We start from the raw sequence: 16,382 nt of genomic DNA on the forward strand, positions 1-16,382 counted from the left end.
AGAAATTAACATTTGTGCACCAGAGAATTACAAGTAATTCAAAACACTTCATTCAGATACAAGTTCTGTTTTTTTAATTACCTAGTATATAGTTAATAAAAAAAAGACTCTAAAACCAAACTGAAAAGGTTAAAAAAAGGATCTGTAATATTCGTCATGGCTGGCCAAGTATTACAAATTGGGATCTTATGGCATAGATAGCATAAACTAAAGAACCTAGTCTCCTGAAATCAGCCTCCTGTTTTAATCATTAGAAAATGCTGTCTCCCTGAAGTTGATGTCACTGATATCACCAACATCAACATCTAAAGTACAGTAAGTATGGAATTAAGCTGCCCGATAATACAAATGTAAGAGAGATGCAAGAAAACCACAGATCTTTGAACTTGGAGGGTTGATTTCACCTCTTAAATGCAATTACTTGAAAATTTTAATCCATTTATGTATTCTATTATTGATTATGGTGCCAGTTTTAATTCATCTTATAGGATATTGTTCACTTAGGATAAACCAAGAAGATGTTTTCTTGATTAAAATATCAGTATTTTCTTACTATTGTAAGAAGAGAAAAAAAATGTCATAGAAAAACTTCCATGCCAAATACTCCCACTGTGCTTTCCAAACTTAAAATTACATTTAAATTATATGTAGAGATCAGTACAGATGATTCACCACTGCAACTACCTCCAGAGTGACAGGTGGCAACTTGTGGTATTAAAAAGTTAACTCCAAACTTCAATATTATATTATTTAAAGTATCTGGTCAAGAAAGTGTTCTCTATACAGTTTACAAAACTTTTCTGAGCCTAGAATGCATGAGTTGACAACTAACTTTATCCATTAGGGTTGGGACTCAAGCATGGCAAACTTTCTGTCCATCAAAGGCCAGGTAAAGGCTAAAGCAAGGGATATGAAACAAATCATTTTTTTCTCCAGGAGAGTTGTTCACTGGAGTGCTATATGAAGGATAAAAACCAGATAATAGAAAGACTGCAGCATTGTTGAACTGATTTGTGAGACCTGAAATCATAATTAGTGCTGGCACTATGATTGGCTGAATTTGCCAACCTTGTACTGGGGGGGAGGAGGTCAGGGTAGATGAACCATGGCAATGTATGCCAGAAGCTCCTGAGGTCTAGAAAAAAAAATAAGAATTTTGCCTCCTTCATCCTCCTCTTTTTTTTTTTTAATTTATTTTTTGAGACTGACAGACTACATTTTATTTTATATAATAGGGGCCTTATTTTTAAAATTTCCAATTTTGTAGTTTCAGTTAACTGATTGAACAAATGCTAGTAATTAGATATTTAGTATTTAAGTATTTTCAAGATCTGTAGTTCATCCAGGAATTAATTCAGGGAAGTTCTATAACCCTGTGTTATGCAGGAGGTCAGATTAGATGGTTGCAGTGGTCCTTTCTGGTCTCTGAATCTATTAATGGTACCTGAATATGCTTTTAATTCTGGTAATTACAGGTCAAAATATCAGCAACTGTGTCTGAAGAAGATTATAATGTTTGCAAGTGCAAAATTGTATCTATGAAATCAAGGGCTGGGTTGAGGCCTCTTTAAAAAATTGCCCCAGAAACATATTTGTAATTATTACATTCAACATTGTCTAGTTTGAAAGTTTTATACTATTTAAATATTTAATTACTCTAATTAAAATCTCCAAAAATAGTTACCTTTGTCCCCTGGTTTACCACATTTGCAAATGCTATAATTTGTTATGCCCTCAGTGAGGTATCATTTATACATATGTGAAATTGCTCCCTGTGATATTGTGCTGTGAATTCTTTGAGGTGGGTCAACAAACATGTGGACAAGGGTGACCCAGTGGATATAGCGTACCTGAACTTTCAGAAAGCCTTTATAAGGTCCCTCACCAACAGCTCTTAGACAAAGTAAGCAGTCATGTAATAAGAGGGAAGGGCCCCTCATGGACCTGTAACTGTTTAAAAGACAGGGAACAAAGGGTAGGGATAAACGTCACTTTTTAGAATGGAAAGTGGTAAATAGTAGGGTCCCCCAGGGACCCGAACTGGGACCAGTGCTGTTTAACATATTCATAAATGATCTGTAAAAAGGGGTAAACTGAAGTGGCAAAGTTTGCAACAAAATTACTCAAGATAGTTAAGTTCAAAGCAGACTATGAAGAGTTACAAAGGGATCTCACAAAACTGGGTGCCTGTTATTGTTCTTTAAATAGTGTTTTCTTCCAAATATTGGCTGTGAATAGGCATATGATGGAAACCCTCCCTCACACACACACACACACACACACAATGAATGTAAGTGTAGAAGTGACATGGCCCTGTTCTGATCCCCTTGAAACGCTGTGGGAACGTTTCTCTGTGGAATCTGTGTAAGAGTAGCTGTAAAATGTGCTCATCATAAGTCAATCTGGTGACTTCTTGTCTGGGCAGCAGGAAAAAGAGGACAGGACTTCTTTAAGGGTCTCTATTGTATTTGAGTGACAAGGGAGGGGAAAGGAGAATGACAGAATGGGAAGAAGGGAACAGTAAGTAGCCAGACCAGGTGTTCACCATGGGCCCTAGGTGGAGGAGGAGTGCCAGAGCATAGGGAACTCGCTCATGGATCACTGATCAGCAGCTGCCATTGCAAGGAGGCAGCAGAGGATCCTGCTGCAGTCATGTCTGGGAATGGGGCACCATCATGTAGGTTTGGGGGGGGTCCTCAGAGTCATAGGGTGATTAGCAGAATCTCAACCAGGTGAAATCACCCCAAGATCACAACAGAGGCAGCAAAGGCAGCAGTGCTGGCAAGTCTCAAAAATGTGTGGCTGTTTCCCCCCGTAGAGATTGTTTTCTTCCCAAAGGAGTGTGAATGGACTCCTTAGGGGACTGTGGGTTGAAAACCTAGCTGAGCTCTCTTTCCTTGACACCCCCAGTTCCACATACAGGAGCACATACAGTAGGGGAAAGGCAGCCAAGGGAGCATGTATATGAGGAGGCTAAGCCCACAGGCAGCCAGGGTTTAGCAGAAGCAGGAGACAAAGGAGGAAGGGCAAGTGGCTCCTTGCTTGGGCAGGAGGGCTGGCCGGGCTTCCCATTACATGAGGTAGAAAGTGGGTGTCCCCTTAGGCGGCAGGGGTTGGCTTTATTTTGATCCCTTTGAACAGCTGTAGTAATGCTTCTTGCAGAACTTCCATAAGACTAGCTGTGAAATGGTGTTCAAGGCCCTGCACAGAGATAAGGGGGCACACTCTATAATGTTAGTATGTTTTCACTCATTCTTCCAGTATTAATAGATTTTACATCTGCTGCGGAATGGCACTCTCCAGGAATATGCATGTGCACAGGTACTACTTTTGCAGTCTATCTATTTGCTTATTAGGCAGAAATTTGGCCTCTGAGCTGGCCTACATGGTACTCAAAAGTAACTTTTGGTCAGTTTCTCTTCCAGAAACCAAACATATTTTAGATACTATGTGCCAGTTGCTTCACAGAACAAATGCCCTCAACTTGCATGTTTGTTCTGCTGCCATGTCACAGAGCTAATATGTTTCTTTATTTCTATGTTGCCATCTCCTTTTGAATAAATAAATAATTGAAGTCAGATATGTTCATCTTTCCATAGTTCTCTATTTGCCAAGCATTTTGTGCAGCACTGCAATCTATCTGCCATAGAAGGGTTATCCCTTGAGGAATACAATACTCCAAGAAGCGAGATACATGGCTTTACCAAAAGACGGTTTATATTTGTGTGTGGAATACCTTGAATGATTCAGTTAAGCAGAAAGTTCTGCAGAAAAGTGGAAGAGAAAATGAAGATCCCTGTCACCTTCACTGACAAGGAACAAACAATATCAGTTGCTGTGAACCAGAATTTCTGTTATGCCCGTACTATAAACTATTGGTTCCTACCCAACCCCGGTGAAGCAAAGGAGAGATACTGACTGACATCTAGGAAAATATTATTCTGAAAGTGTCCTCTGCTCTCTCCCTCGCCTCCATATATCAAAAAAAAGAAGATTCCTCTTATTGGTTAGTTATATACTTTTTTTTTAAAGGAGACTTTTAATAGATAATTCTTAAAGACTAATATTTTATCTGCTTTCAACTTTATTTATTTAAAGCCAGGGTTCCTTTGAGAAATTGTTGAGGACAGTGGCAACAGGAATGGAGACCTGAGGCTGAGACAGAGTTTAATTTATTACCAGTTGTTGGATACCACAAATTATGCTTTTTCATTTGGGCTGTTACAACTATTTCCTCTATTTCTGCCATTTTTGTTTTCCAACCAGAAATCTAGGTACATAAGGTCTTCATGGTGAGATGGAATCACTTACACAATGTTAGCATGGGGGTTTATGGGTAATATTTTCAAAAGGACATATGTGATTTAGGAGCATAAGTAACCTTTGAAAATAGGGTTTAGAAAATTTTTGAAAATTTTACTTTCCATTTTAAGTGTGAGATTTTCAAAGTTGTTTTACATTTGACCCAACTCTGCTCCTACTGAAGTCAGTGGCAAAACTTCTGTGGTTTCCAGTGTGAACAGTGTCCAGCAAATGCTGAATACCTTTGATAAATCATACCCTAAAAGGCTTAAATTATGAGACAGTTTGAGATGTGTGTGACATATCTAACATTAGAAGATGGGAACTCTTAATCTGCAAGTCAAAAGAGCCTTTGTTTTTCAATGTACATATGGCATTTGTGTAGCAAGTCTTAATATTATTGAAATAATACTTAAAATTTAATATGCACATAAAATACAGTTTTGTCCCATGGTAATGATCTCCTACTGCTGTAAAAACCTAGTTAACTGAAAGACAGTGACGGTTATCTTCATCCACTTTCAGAAGTAGTTATGAATTTTGTCATGGGCACAATGCAAAGTATTGAGTGTACAATCGACTTGATTCTCAGATTTATAGAATAAAAAGAACCATTTCTGTAAGTTGTGATATTGAGATGACAGATTTAAAGACATTCAGAAAAAAGCACAGACAATGAGGCTCACATTAAATGAGAGTCATGCCAAATCTTTGACAAAAAAATGTCAGCCAGTATGAACCTATTTGGAGTTTATAAAAAATTTCAAGTAGCTTTTTCCATGTTATTTTTCTTGAGTTACCGCAGCACTTCCTGCTCTGTTTTGAGTGAGGAAACTAGAGGATGAGAGCTAACTGCATGAAACGTAAAGGGAACTGTCCATACAAGGATAGGGGAGAAACAGGCAAGAACCAGAAGATTATTGAACTGTAGATTGGCCAGAACACTGAACATGGGTGCTGTAAAATTAAGGAAAGAACTTGAAATGCCGTAGACTAGGTTTGCTTTAGTGAGTTATTTGTCAAAAGAACAACAAGATCAGAGGCTATGTAGTATGAGACAAGAATGTCAGTTTGAAGTCAAGGGTATACTAGAATCAAGTGACCATAGACCATTATTAGATTTGACATTCATGGAAAGGCATTAAAGAAACGAATGCAAATGTTGTTAACTGCAGGAAATGCTGATTTAGAGAAAACATTAAATTCCTCACAGTATTTTGACTGAGTATCAAATTATAAATCTATTGTAAGGATAGAAATATTCAGTAAGAGTTGAAGAGGTTACATCTGAAATTATTTCATTTCAGCCTAAATGCTGAAAGTAACAAAGGCAGTGCAATTAAGTGGAGAAAAGAAGAGAGGCATAAGCAACACAGAAAAGAACATCTGAAAATATAAACAATTTGTTACAGGAAAAGACTGAAGTCTGTGAAAAGAAGCAGAAACAAGTTAAAAGACAGTAAATAAAAAAGCAAGGAAAAGACATTGGGTATCAAATTGAAGAAACTTTTCCAGTAGCAATAGTATGTTCTTCAAATACATTTACAGAAGACTGAGGGGAAAAGCAATAATGGAGCCAATAAAAAAAAATTGCAATAGAATACTAGAAAGACAAGGAAACACTTCAGTTGTGTTAAACAGTTATTTTGCTTTTGTTTTTAGAGGAGGAAGAGCTATCAAAAACACTGATTAGATGGGCCAAATCAAAACATCTCCCCCAAAATTGGTTCGTTTCAAAACATTCTAATTATCATTTTGAAAAGACATTTCAAAATCAAACGGTTAATTTCAAAACATTTTGAATGAAACGGTTTGATTTAAAGTAACATTTTGAAACAAAATACTAGTTTGTGAAAAATATGTAAAAACAGTTCATTTAGAAAATGTTGAAATGAACCATTTCAACCTTTAAAAAAATTCCTCATTTTTAATTCAGCTAAAATTATTCACTGAATTCACCTAAATTTGCAAATAGTTTCAGTTGCCCCCAAACTAAATCTTTTTGCAGATGTACTATTTAACCGAACTATTTTGCTCAGTTATATTCTGGACAATGTGGGAAATCCTGGCTCCATTTAAATCAATGGAAAAACTTCCATTGACTTCAGTAGGGTCAGTATTTTACACAATATTTATTAACTAGTCTTAAGTGATCATTTTAGAATTTAGAGCCGTGGTGGACAACCTGTGGCCCATCAGGGTAATCCACTGGTGGGCCACAAGATGGTTTATTTATATTTGCATGGCCTCCCACAGCTCCCATTGGCCACGGTTCGCATGTCCCTGCAGCCTGCGCTGCTTCACGCAGCTCCCATTGGCCGGGAATGGTGAACCATGGCCACTGGGAGCTGCGGGCGGCCGTGCAAATGTAAATAAACTGTCTGTCAGCCTGACAGCAGATTACCCTGATGGGCTGCAGGTTGCCCACCACTGATTTAGAGAGACAAGTGGGTGAGGGAATATCTTTTATGGGACCAACTTCTGTTGGTGAGAGAGACAAGCTTTCCAGTTTACACAGAGGTCTTTTTCAGGTTTGGCTAAAAGCTTGTCCCTCTCATCAGCAATTTGGTCCAATACAAGACATTACCTCACTCATCCTGTTCTCCTAAAATCCTGGAACCAACATGGCTACAGCAACACTGCAAACATTTTATAATTTGTCTGAGGACAATTCAGATCTCTGCATACCTAAGTAAAACACAAAAAAGGACCACTACATATAGAAAGCTCTTGATGACTTAGATTGATATAATTTGTGTGACTGAGTATTTAATTATGTTTAAATATTATTTTGTGTTATCTGTGAGATGTTGAAAACAGAGTTGATGTTATATATACTAACCAGATTTCTTTTATAAGATGAACACTTGAGCCATCAAGCCATGCATGTACTTACCATGTGTTAACATAAAAGTTAATAAATCCCAAGCAACTACAAACAAAACAAAGGGAAAATCCACTGCACTTGCCAGTCTGCATCAAAGGAAAATTTCCTCTTAGCCTCAAGAAGGCAGTCAGCAAAACTTCATAATTACTGAAGGGCACCAAGCCACTATGGTGCATAGTAACAAAACTCATATGGTTGCACAATCAAAACTCATTCTAGAGAGGGAGGGTTGAGAGTATTCTTTGTTGTTTTTGAGAGCAGGAAAGTTCTTTCTTCCATGCAGGACAATTCACCACTTCCCTAGTCCCAGGGCTAATAAGATGATGCTAAGATTCAAATCTTTCTTTCAGGCAGCAAGATCCCCATTAACGGGGCGATTAAGACAAAGGAAAAATAAGGATGGAGAGAGATGATTTTTCCTCTACCACTGCAGTCCACTTATTAAGACAGGGCTATGCACTCAAAGAAACATAGCACAAGTGCCAGTACTGTGCATTTTCCCTCAGGACTTTCAGTGTAGAACTACCATGATGAGAGCCCATTTATTGTCCTGTTGTAAACTTTCAGATGTGGACCCTGTACACCATACTGGCATTCAAGCAAAGCAATGAATTCTTTGGAATGTTAGTACCTGCCATAAAAAAGAACTGTTGGCCAATGGTAACAGCATATATAACATTTTGGCAAGAATTGCTATCAGTAGAAGGCTGTAATTAGTGCATAGACTACATCCAGAAGGGGCTCCTGATTGTTATTCAAAACAACAGTTGGTGCTCTGAAATGTTAAAGTGGACAACGATGAGTTATAAACTTTCAGAATGTGCTGCTAAGCCTGAAATATAGCACACTGTAAATATATTATGCAAACATTTTACAATAAAATATTTTATGAACTCATAAGTTTGTGATTTACTTGTTAAAGGCAAAGCTAGTTTATGATTAAACCCACTCTCCCTCACCCAATAAAAAAAATAAAAACAAAAACCTCTCTTTGGCCTGAAAGCATATCACTGTGTGATACATCAACTAATGCTGAAATAGGGAAACTCGGTGGTGATTTTGACTGCTTCAAAATTTTGTCTGCTGGGCTTTAGTTTTGCAGTATTAAGACCCAAGAGTTTGTCAGTCTAGGATCTGAAAAATGTTAAAAGGAAAGGATCTGAAAAAATGTTTAAGCTAAAAAACAAAAACAGAAACCTAAGCATCCTTCTTGGCCTCATATTTTTGACTCAGATTAATTAATCCATGGCTACATACAGCCATACGTTATACTTGGCAGGTAGCTCACACATGTGAATAGAGCTCATTCAAAAACAAAGGCTTCTGCATTGGACCGAAAGATGCTCCATTAACTATCAGCAGTATTAATGGTGGATTAGCAACTTTAAAGGCCAGCAACTAAAGGACAATATAATCACAAGTATTTGATCAAGCATGACCTTTTCTCCAGTAGAGGACATCCACACACACGACACTCAGTGCAGTACATTAGAAAAACATCTTCAAAATGAAAGAAGAGAATATTGCCAATATTGTTGCAGGATATAATTTATAAGGAGCTAGAGTGCAATCATGTATATAAAAGATAAATAGCCTTCTGAGGAAACAATTAAAGATAAGTTGTGGCACAACTGGAGAACTGCTTTAAAAGGCTCTGGAGGTTCCATGTATTTCATTAAAGATAATCCCAAACTAAAATGTTTAATTATCTGCAAAGATTCTTTATATTTTCAGTCTCCTGATTGGAGTTTGTGAAACTTCTCAAATTATTTATGGCACAAAATGGCAGCAGGGACATTTTCTTCACAGCCACTTTAGAACATCAGAACATAAGAAAAGCCATACTGGGTCAGATCAATGGTCCCACTAGCCCCTAGTATCCTGTCTTCTGACAGGGGTCAGTGCCAGACACTTCAGAAGGAATAAACAGAACAGGGAAATTATCTAGTGATCCATCACTTATTGTCCAATCCCACCTTCTGGCATGCTTCAAAACTTCCAGAAAAGTGTTTTCAGTGGGAAGAAAAAACAAAACATCATGGTAATCTCTCTCCACTTCAGAAGGGGAAGACAAGTTATGATATGTTGAGGTCCTGTTGAACCACTAAGTCTAAAATGGCAATGCTCTACATCAAAATCAATGGCTAACATTCACAGGATGGAACAGATTGTTAGGGTTTGTCTACACTACAGGCTTTACAGCTATGGCACTGAATCTATGCTGCTATAGTGCCATACCCTAGATGTTTCCTAAAGTGACAGAAGGGATTTTCCATCACTGAAGGTAATCCACTCTCCAAGCACCAGTGGCTAGTTCAACAAACAGAGATATAGCACTCAGGTATGTAAATTTTTAACACCCAAGTGCCATAGCTATGTCAATCTAAATTTTAAGTATAGAGGTCTTATTCTCATGGTATGTACAAGAGGTGCAAGAACCTTTCAAAATTTAGCTACAGCATCAAGTCACGTAACAGTAAAGAAACATCCCATGTTTTTAATAAACTGCAATAGAAAATAGCTCATTAAATCAAATCTGTTTTTCTAGCCATATTTTTTCTTCCCTTGTATGTATACACACAAAAACACACAATTGTGTGATTGTATAGATGCACCTAGGTCTAGCTGGGCAGCTAGCTCTTAAAGAAAATATACATAGGCATTTGTTTGGGGAAAAGTTACAAAATAAATTGCATGGACTCCACAGAGATATATTTTTAAAAGTAAGCCAAATTTGGGGCTGTAAGAGTGTCTGTTTTAGGTTTTTTTAAAATCTGATATTATTTAGATATGACAACAAAATTATTACCTGGAATAACAAAGGCCTAAGAGCATTTCCATTATAATGCACTTCTCCTGGGACATGGCCCAGATCTGGTGGAATAAGACCTCAACTTCTTGGTCTTTATCCTGCCACAGGGTAGATGTGTGTGCCTGGCTTGCTCCACATCTTGTTGGAATTCCTCCAAGCCTTTGCAGCTTTCAGTGTTTATACCAACTCAAGTATTTCAAAACACTTTAGATTCCAACAAGCTAGACAGCTGCTTGTCTACAGCACTACATCATCCCATCCCCCATTAATTCTTCCCCTTGCCACAGTCTGCCATACACGCCCCTATTTAAATTAAACTGTAAAACAAGTGAACTTTGATGTGAAAATACCATCTTGATCAGTTTTTCCTAACAACAACTGAATTTCCTTAATGATTCTAAAGGCGTTTCTGAACTCAAACTGATCTACAAAATCACCTAAAAAATGTAGCTTCCTCTGAGGAGAAATATAGTGGCAGTGTAACCACACACAGTAATACCATGCACATTTTAAGACAAGAAGTGAAGGATACTGTATTCTAACAGAAACAGTAGACAGAACTTTGGTAGGCAGAATATAATTGCTGTAGTTGGAATCGGACAGGGGTGCTAGGTATATTATTCTTCAGAAAATTGCAATGGTATCTTCGGTGATCACATGTGGTCAGGAGCTCACGGTTTTAGGTCAGACCTGAAAGACTGAAAGTATAGCAAGTAGAGTACTTCCTACCACCATGCTAAGATAATTAATTGTTCTGTATCAGCTCAAGAGGGGTCATGCTTCCCTCTAATAACATTTCCTGCAACACTTTGCATTTTCCCTAAAGATCTCCCATAATATAATTTACCATACCCAACTCTGCTTATCTTCTGAACTCTTATGGGATCAAAGCAGAAGATGAAATGACTACAAGTGATGACAATAGCATAAATAGCTCCACATTCTCTAAAGACATTGATTTGTATATGGGCTTATTGTTAAAAAAAAATCCTCTTGGAATGTCTGTTAGTAAGTTAATAGATTTAAATTATGATGTCTTACAAGCAATTCTATATGTTAAATGATTAGTGGAACATTTAGCCTTGTGTTAAACAGGAAAGCAGCTGGCTTCACTTGCCAAAATCTTGGCCATACTATTTTCTATTTATCATCTAATTGTTTGGCACCTTCACAAAAAGAAGCATGTAAGAGTGAACTATATGCAAAAGCATACTGTATTGTAATGGATACTTAAATGTATGAATCTTTACATCTGGAAAGGTGAACCTTACAATAGTTAAAATTCCAACTCTGCGTCCTTTTATAGCATTTTGAAATATGAATAAGCATTGCTATTTTAAATCACCTTTTTACCAACTTAAAGTAATGCGGTGGCTTCGAACATAGCCAGTTTCAATGTTTAAAAGACCAGCTGTTTTTTTCTAGTTATACGACCTAAGGTGAACCTAGCAAAAGGGTAGGGTGGTGTTTTTTTAAAAACTGATTAAAAGTTGTATTTTGTTACTCTCTCGTGACTCAAAATAAAGATGCTGACATTTTTCTTCATCTTTACACAAAACAATCTTTGGGCTGAGTCCGAGCATAGACAGTTTTATCCTGGAAGAGATTTTTTTTTGCCGAAAGTTCTGAGGATGTGAAACATGGGCTTAGGATGGCACTTTAACTATTCAATTTGCTACCAGTGAGCACTATGATACAGCCAAAAGGGTGGGGCGGGGGGAAGCCTTGACTGAATGTCAGAGTAGATGAGATAGAATGAAAAATTTTATCAGGGATTGACTAAAGATGTCAGTATTATAGCATTACCTTACCTTACACATGTGTTGGCACCTTTATTTTACAGCTTATTTCACAGAGATTTATAACTATAGTATAAAAGGACTGTCAGATGAAATCTCACCCTGGAGCAAAGTTTGACAGAATTTGAAAAATAAAACAGTCTGGGAATATTTGAATTTCATAAATATATATGCTACAATTTTAATCTGCAAGATTTATTTTTAATTTTACAATAGTCAGAAACTTTTATGTTATACATATGTCATGTGTTTAATTCTCATCATCAATACTATCTATTAATAAATTCTGGTAGTAAAAAAGTAAGGATTAAGATAGCATAGTTTAAAAATAATTTATTGTAACTCAGTAGCACAAATTAATTTCTGTAGTGATTTTAATAACTATAGCATGTGTTCTAATTTTGTAATAAGACAACCAGCCAGGAATGAAAAACATGCCTCCAGATCTATAATGTACATAATATTTGCTTAAAAACTATTCGAACCCTGCCTAATTATGCAGTTACCCAGAGACATGCCTCTTAGTTTCCAAGGTAAATTATTGTATATATTTCCTTAATTACACTTTTGCAAACACTGCCTAAATATTGTGTTTACTTGAGAGACCAGTGTGGCTGTCCTTTGGGCAAACACCAGACCTTTTCTTTTGCCTAATTACATATTTATCTGAGAAACTAACTGCTCTGGATGAGTAATCTAGAAGATCATTCATCTTCTCTCATGTGTCTTTTAATGTGCAATAGAATAAAGTACAATACAGAATAAGTTCTCAGATCATCTTAGAAGTTTTGCAAGTGTTCTTATAAATTTTAGATGTCCAACAAGGAGAAGCTACCTACGCATAACTGGTATCCTTTTATGAAATCACAAAATGGAGGAAAGTACAACTCGGGCAGAATTGGTTTTGATCAGAGGTGAACAGAAGCCACATGACTTTGATTCAGATCTAGAATCCAACCAAAGCTTGGGGATGTGTAGATTCAAGATATTTTTTTTCAGTACAGCAATCACTATCTCCAGTATTTCACATTAATTTTCTCCAGAATTCTCCAATTAATACCACTCATCATCACAGAGTAAGATAAAGTAGAACTGGATAGAATGCAGGAGCACCAACTCCTGATCCTCTGGCTGTAATAATTGGCCAATAGCAGATATGTCATTTAATCAGAAAAGGCTTGTTGGTCAAACCTGAAATATTTTTCAAGAACTGCTCATGTTCAGTGATTTTCATTGACTCACAGCCAAGGTTTCAGACTAGCCTGATGTGCTGCTGAGGTGCCCAGACTTCCACGATCTGCAGCTCTGGGAGAGCCCTAGCTTGCCAGAGCGTCCAGGCTCCTGCCATCCCACATGGAGCCCAGCAGCCCTGGAAGACAGGGCTTACAGGTTCCCCATTCCATGGCAGCACTTCCCTCAAACTGTGGTGACTCCTTGTGTTGCCTTGTATGCCTTCCCAGAAGATAGGTACAGATGGCAACACTCCACAAAAGGGGGCGGGGGGAAGCCTGAGGAGTCCCTGGGAGTCAGAGTGGCTGACTGTTCCACTTCATTTTGAAAAAAATCAAATCAAAATAGTACGCTTTTCCTGATCATTTTTTTTCACAATTTCCCCTCAGTGACAAATTTTGAAATTTCTGTTTTTTATTCTGAAACAGAATGAAAGCTATTTCAAAATTTTGGAATTTCCAACAGAACAGAAGTTCCAAGTTTCAATCAGCATTACTAGATATGCTCTCTCCCTATTTCTGTGTGGGATAAAACTTAATGGTGAGTAGCCTCCTTACTGTATGCTGCAGAACAACTTGCTCAAAATAAAAATATAACACAGTCATTTACAGTATTGGTCATTTAGAAATGCTGTACATACAGCTCAGTCAAAACAACTGGCACAAGGCACAATCTGATCTGCTTTATATCGTTGTTCTATTTTACAGTTATTTATTCCATGTCTGTTACCTTCTCTCAACACATCTGCTTTCCTAATTTATAAAGGACAAATCATGTGAAGGGTAAAAATAGGCATCCAGTTAAAGAGTTTAATTTAACCATACTGACATATATTACTGTGCAAATTATAGAACTGTTTCACAATCAGTATGATTTGTTTGCAATCTCCAGGTTGCTGCCTTGTTGGTAACTAATAATGAACTATTCTATATGCTGTCTGAATTGATTGCCATTTGGCTGTGAGTCATTCTCTTCACAATTTTAAGTTTCCTATTGGTTTGCTTATCACTGTCATTCACACTTCCAAGGTAATGTATAGAATCAGAAAGTAAGACTTCCTGCTTACTCTGTTTATAGCTGTACAAGTATACTGTTGGGATTTAACTCCGGTATGGATATGGTAAAAACAAAAAATCAAGTGACATTCATCAAGACTTCTGGGACAACCTATGAAGGAAAAGAAACTTGATGAGTTCTCTTTCTCAAGAAGGCCTCATGGCTAAAATGTCCCTGCTAAGTTTATTTTCTGACTGCAGCATTTATTTAGTGATGCAAGCATAGGTCTGGAACTATTTAGAAGTGGTTTCCATCATATACAGGGTTTAGTTTGGTTCAATGCCTCTCAACACCCCTTCTATACAAATTGTTTCAGCACTCTTGGACGCAAGAAAAGTTTACATAAAGTTATCAGGTTCTTAAGGTCTCTTTTTCTACCTCTCACGCTTCTGATGCCATATAACCCATTCCTTCAGATAATTCATCATTTCTCCTGATTACATACTTCCTTTCTTCTGATGTTGCCAAGAACAGATTGACCTCCTCCTTTGATGCTATCCACATTGCAAAGTAATTGTGTCTGCTGGTTTCTTTACTGAGTCTGGTTGACTGTACTGAGGTATTCATATCATAGTCTTTGCAACTTACCTGATCAGTGGTTATACAGAATGCATGGCATCATTGATTCATATGCACATATTTCAAATAAGAATTCAATCTAAATAATCAGTGGGTTTTCCAATGAATTTTAAGAATACAAATATAACAACGAAGGGTCATACTATAGCATTGCATTGTAAATATTTTCAAAAGTTGTTGCTGAGTGTGCACAAGCACAAACATGTTTCTCGAGTACCTGAATTCTGAGACTCAGTTTCCAAAGTCCATATGAAATTACAACAAAGAATTCTGTGGCACCTTATAGACTAACAGACATTTTGGAGCACGAGCTTTCGTGGGTGAACACCCACTTCGTCAGATGCATCTGACGAATCTGACAAAGTGGGTATTCACCTGACAAAGTGGGTATTCACCCACGAAAGCTCATGCTCCAAAACGTCTGTTAGTCTATAAGGTGCCACAGGATTCTTTGCTACTTTTACAGATCCAGACTAACACAGCTACCCCTCTGATACTTGACATATGAAATTAATAACTCCCCTGAATATACATGCTCAGGCATCAATGCAATGGGAGTACACACATGAGTAAAGTTAAGCACATGTGTAAATGTTTGCAGGTTTAAAGCCAGAGAGAGTTCTAAGAAAAATAATATTGCACACCACTGCTGGGTTTTTTCTTTCAAAAATATCAAAGATGTTGCTTGGAATTTGTACAAGAGGAAAATGCAATTTTTATTTTGTACTGTATAATTTTTACAGCACTGAAAACTACATGTATAGGCAACCCTCAGACTAAATCTCTTTTTTTATTGTTTTTTTGAAAGACACCGTCTTTCTTTTAAGAAAGGAATTTGACAGTCTTCCTTTTTAAAAGTTAACTTCACTGCTGTACTTTCAGCAATTAAAGTATTTTTTTTCTTGGAGTAATTAAAACGAAGTCTCATGATATACCTTTATCTGATATCTCCTTTATTTGACAGTCTGGGATTTTTCTTTAAGTTATTACAAACTCAAAATGGGACAAATACTAGCCCAATGTTTTTTTGGTACTTTATTCCTCTCATGTTCCCCATACAGAAAAGCCCATGAACAAATACGTGCCACTCTAAGATCCTTTATTAAAACTGTAAATGATTTAATATCATAGCCAGCAATGACACATTTTAAATTAGTTGGACATGAAGTAAAATAATGTTTGATACTATATTTTCTATTACCATTTTTAATTACTTTTAATATGGTTGAAAATGTGATTTTAATGAGAAGTAAAACAATCCAAAATGAAAAGATTCAGTTATCACCTGTAAGTAAGAAATAAAAATAGTTGATAGTGTTTTCTCCCAAAAATAATAATCAATTATTATAATTAACTATATGTATTTTGAAAGTGACCACAGTATGCAAGGTACTACTCACAAACACTGAAACATATAGTCCCTGCCTAGAAGAGTAATTGTACACTGACCTACCTGGCGATTAAAGCTGGACACCAGGGAAGGCATATCACAGCTCTCTCAGGATAAGCTTCAGGAGCTATTGGGATTACTCAGGAGAACAGGGAGAGCCAAAAACACTCACTATGCATGACCTGCAATCTATTCTGGGGCACCTGAACTTTGCCTACAGGGTTGTTGCCCCGGAGCGGACATTTGGTAGTGGCAACAGTGGGCATAGCCAGGCCACACCATTACATATGAGTCACTGAAGAGATGAAGAAGGATTTGAAGGTGTGG

At 37.1% G+C, this 16,382-nt stretch overlaps 1 protein-coding gene across 1 annotated transcript in view; it reads right to left on the minus strand.

The window, feature by feature from the left end:
- Positions 1 to 16,382, minus strand: part of CSMD1 (CUB and Sushi multiple domains 1) — a 2,093,217-nt gene that overhangs the window by 1,382,301 nt on the left and 694,534 nt on the right. The gene's annotated exons all lie outside the window — the stretch shown is intronic.

The sequence above is a fragment of the Chelonoidis abingdonii genome, chromosome 3 (genome assembly GCF_003597395.2).
Source record: "Chelonoidis abingdonii isolate Lonesome George chromosome 3, CheloAbing_2.0, whole genome shotgun sequence".
NCBI lineage: Eukaryota > Metazoa > Chordata > Testudines > Testudinidae > Chelonoidis > Chelonoidis abingdonii.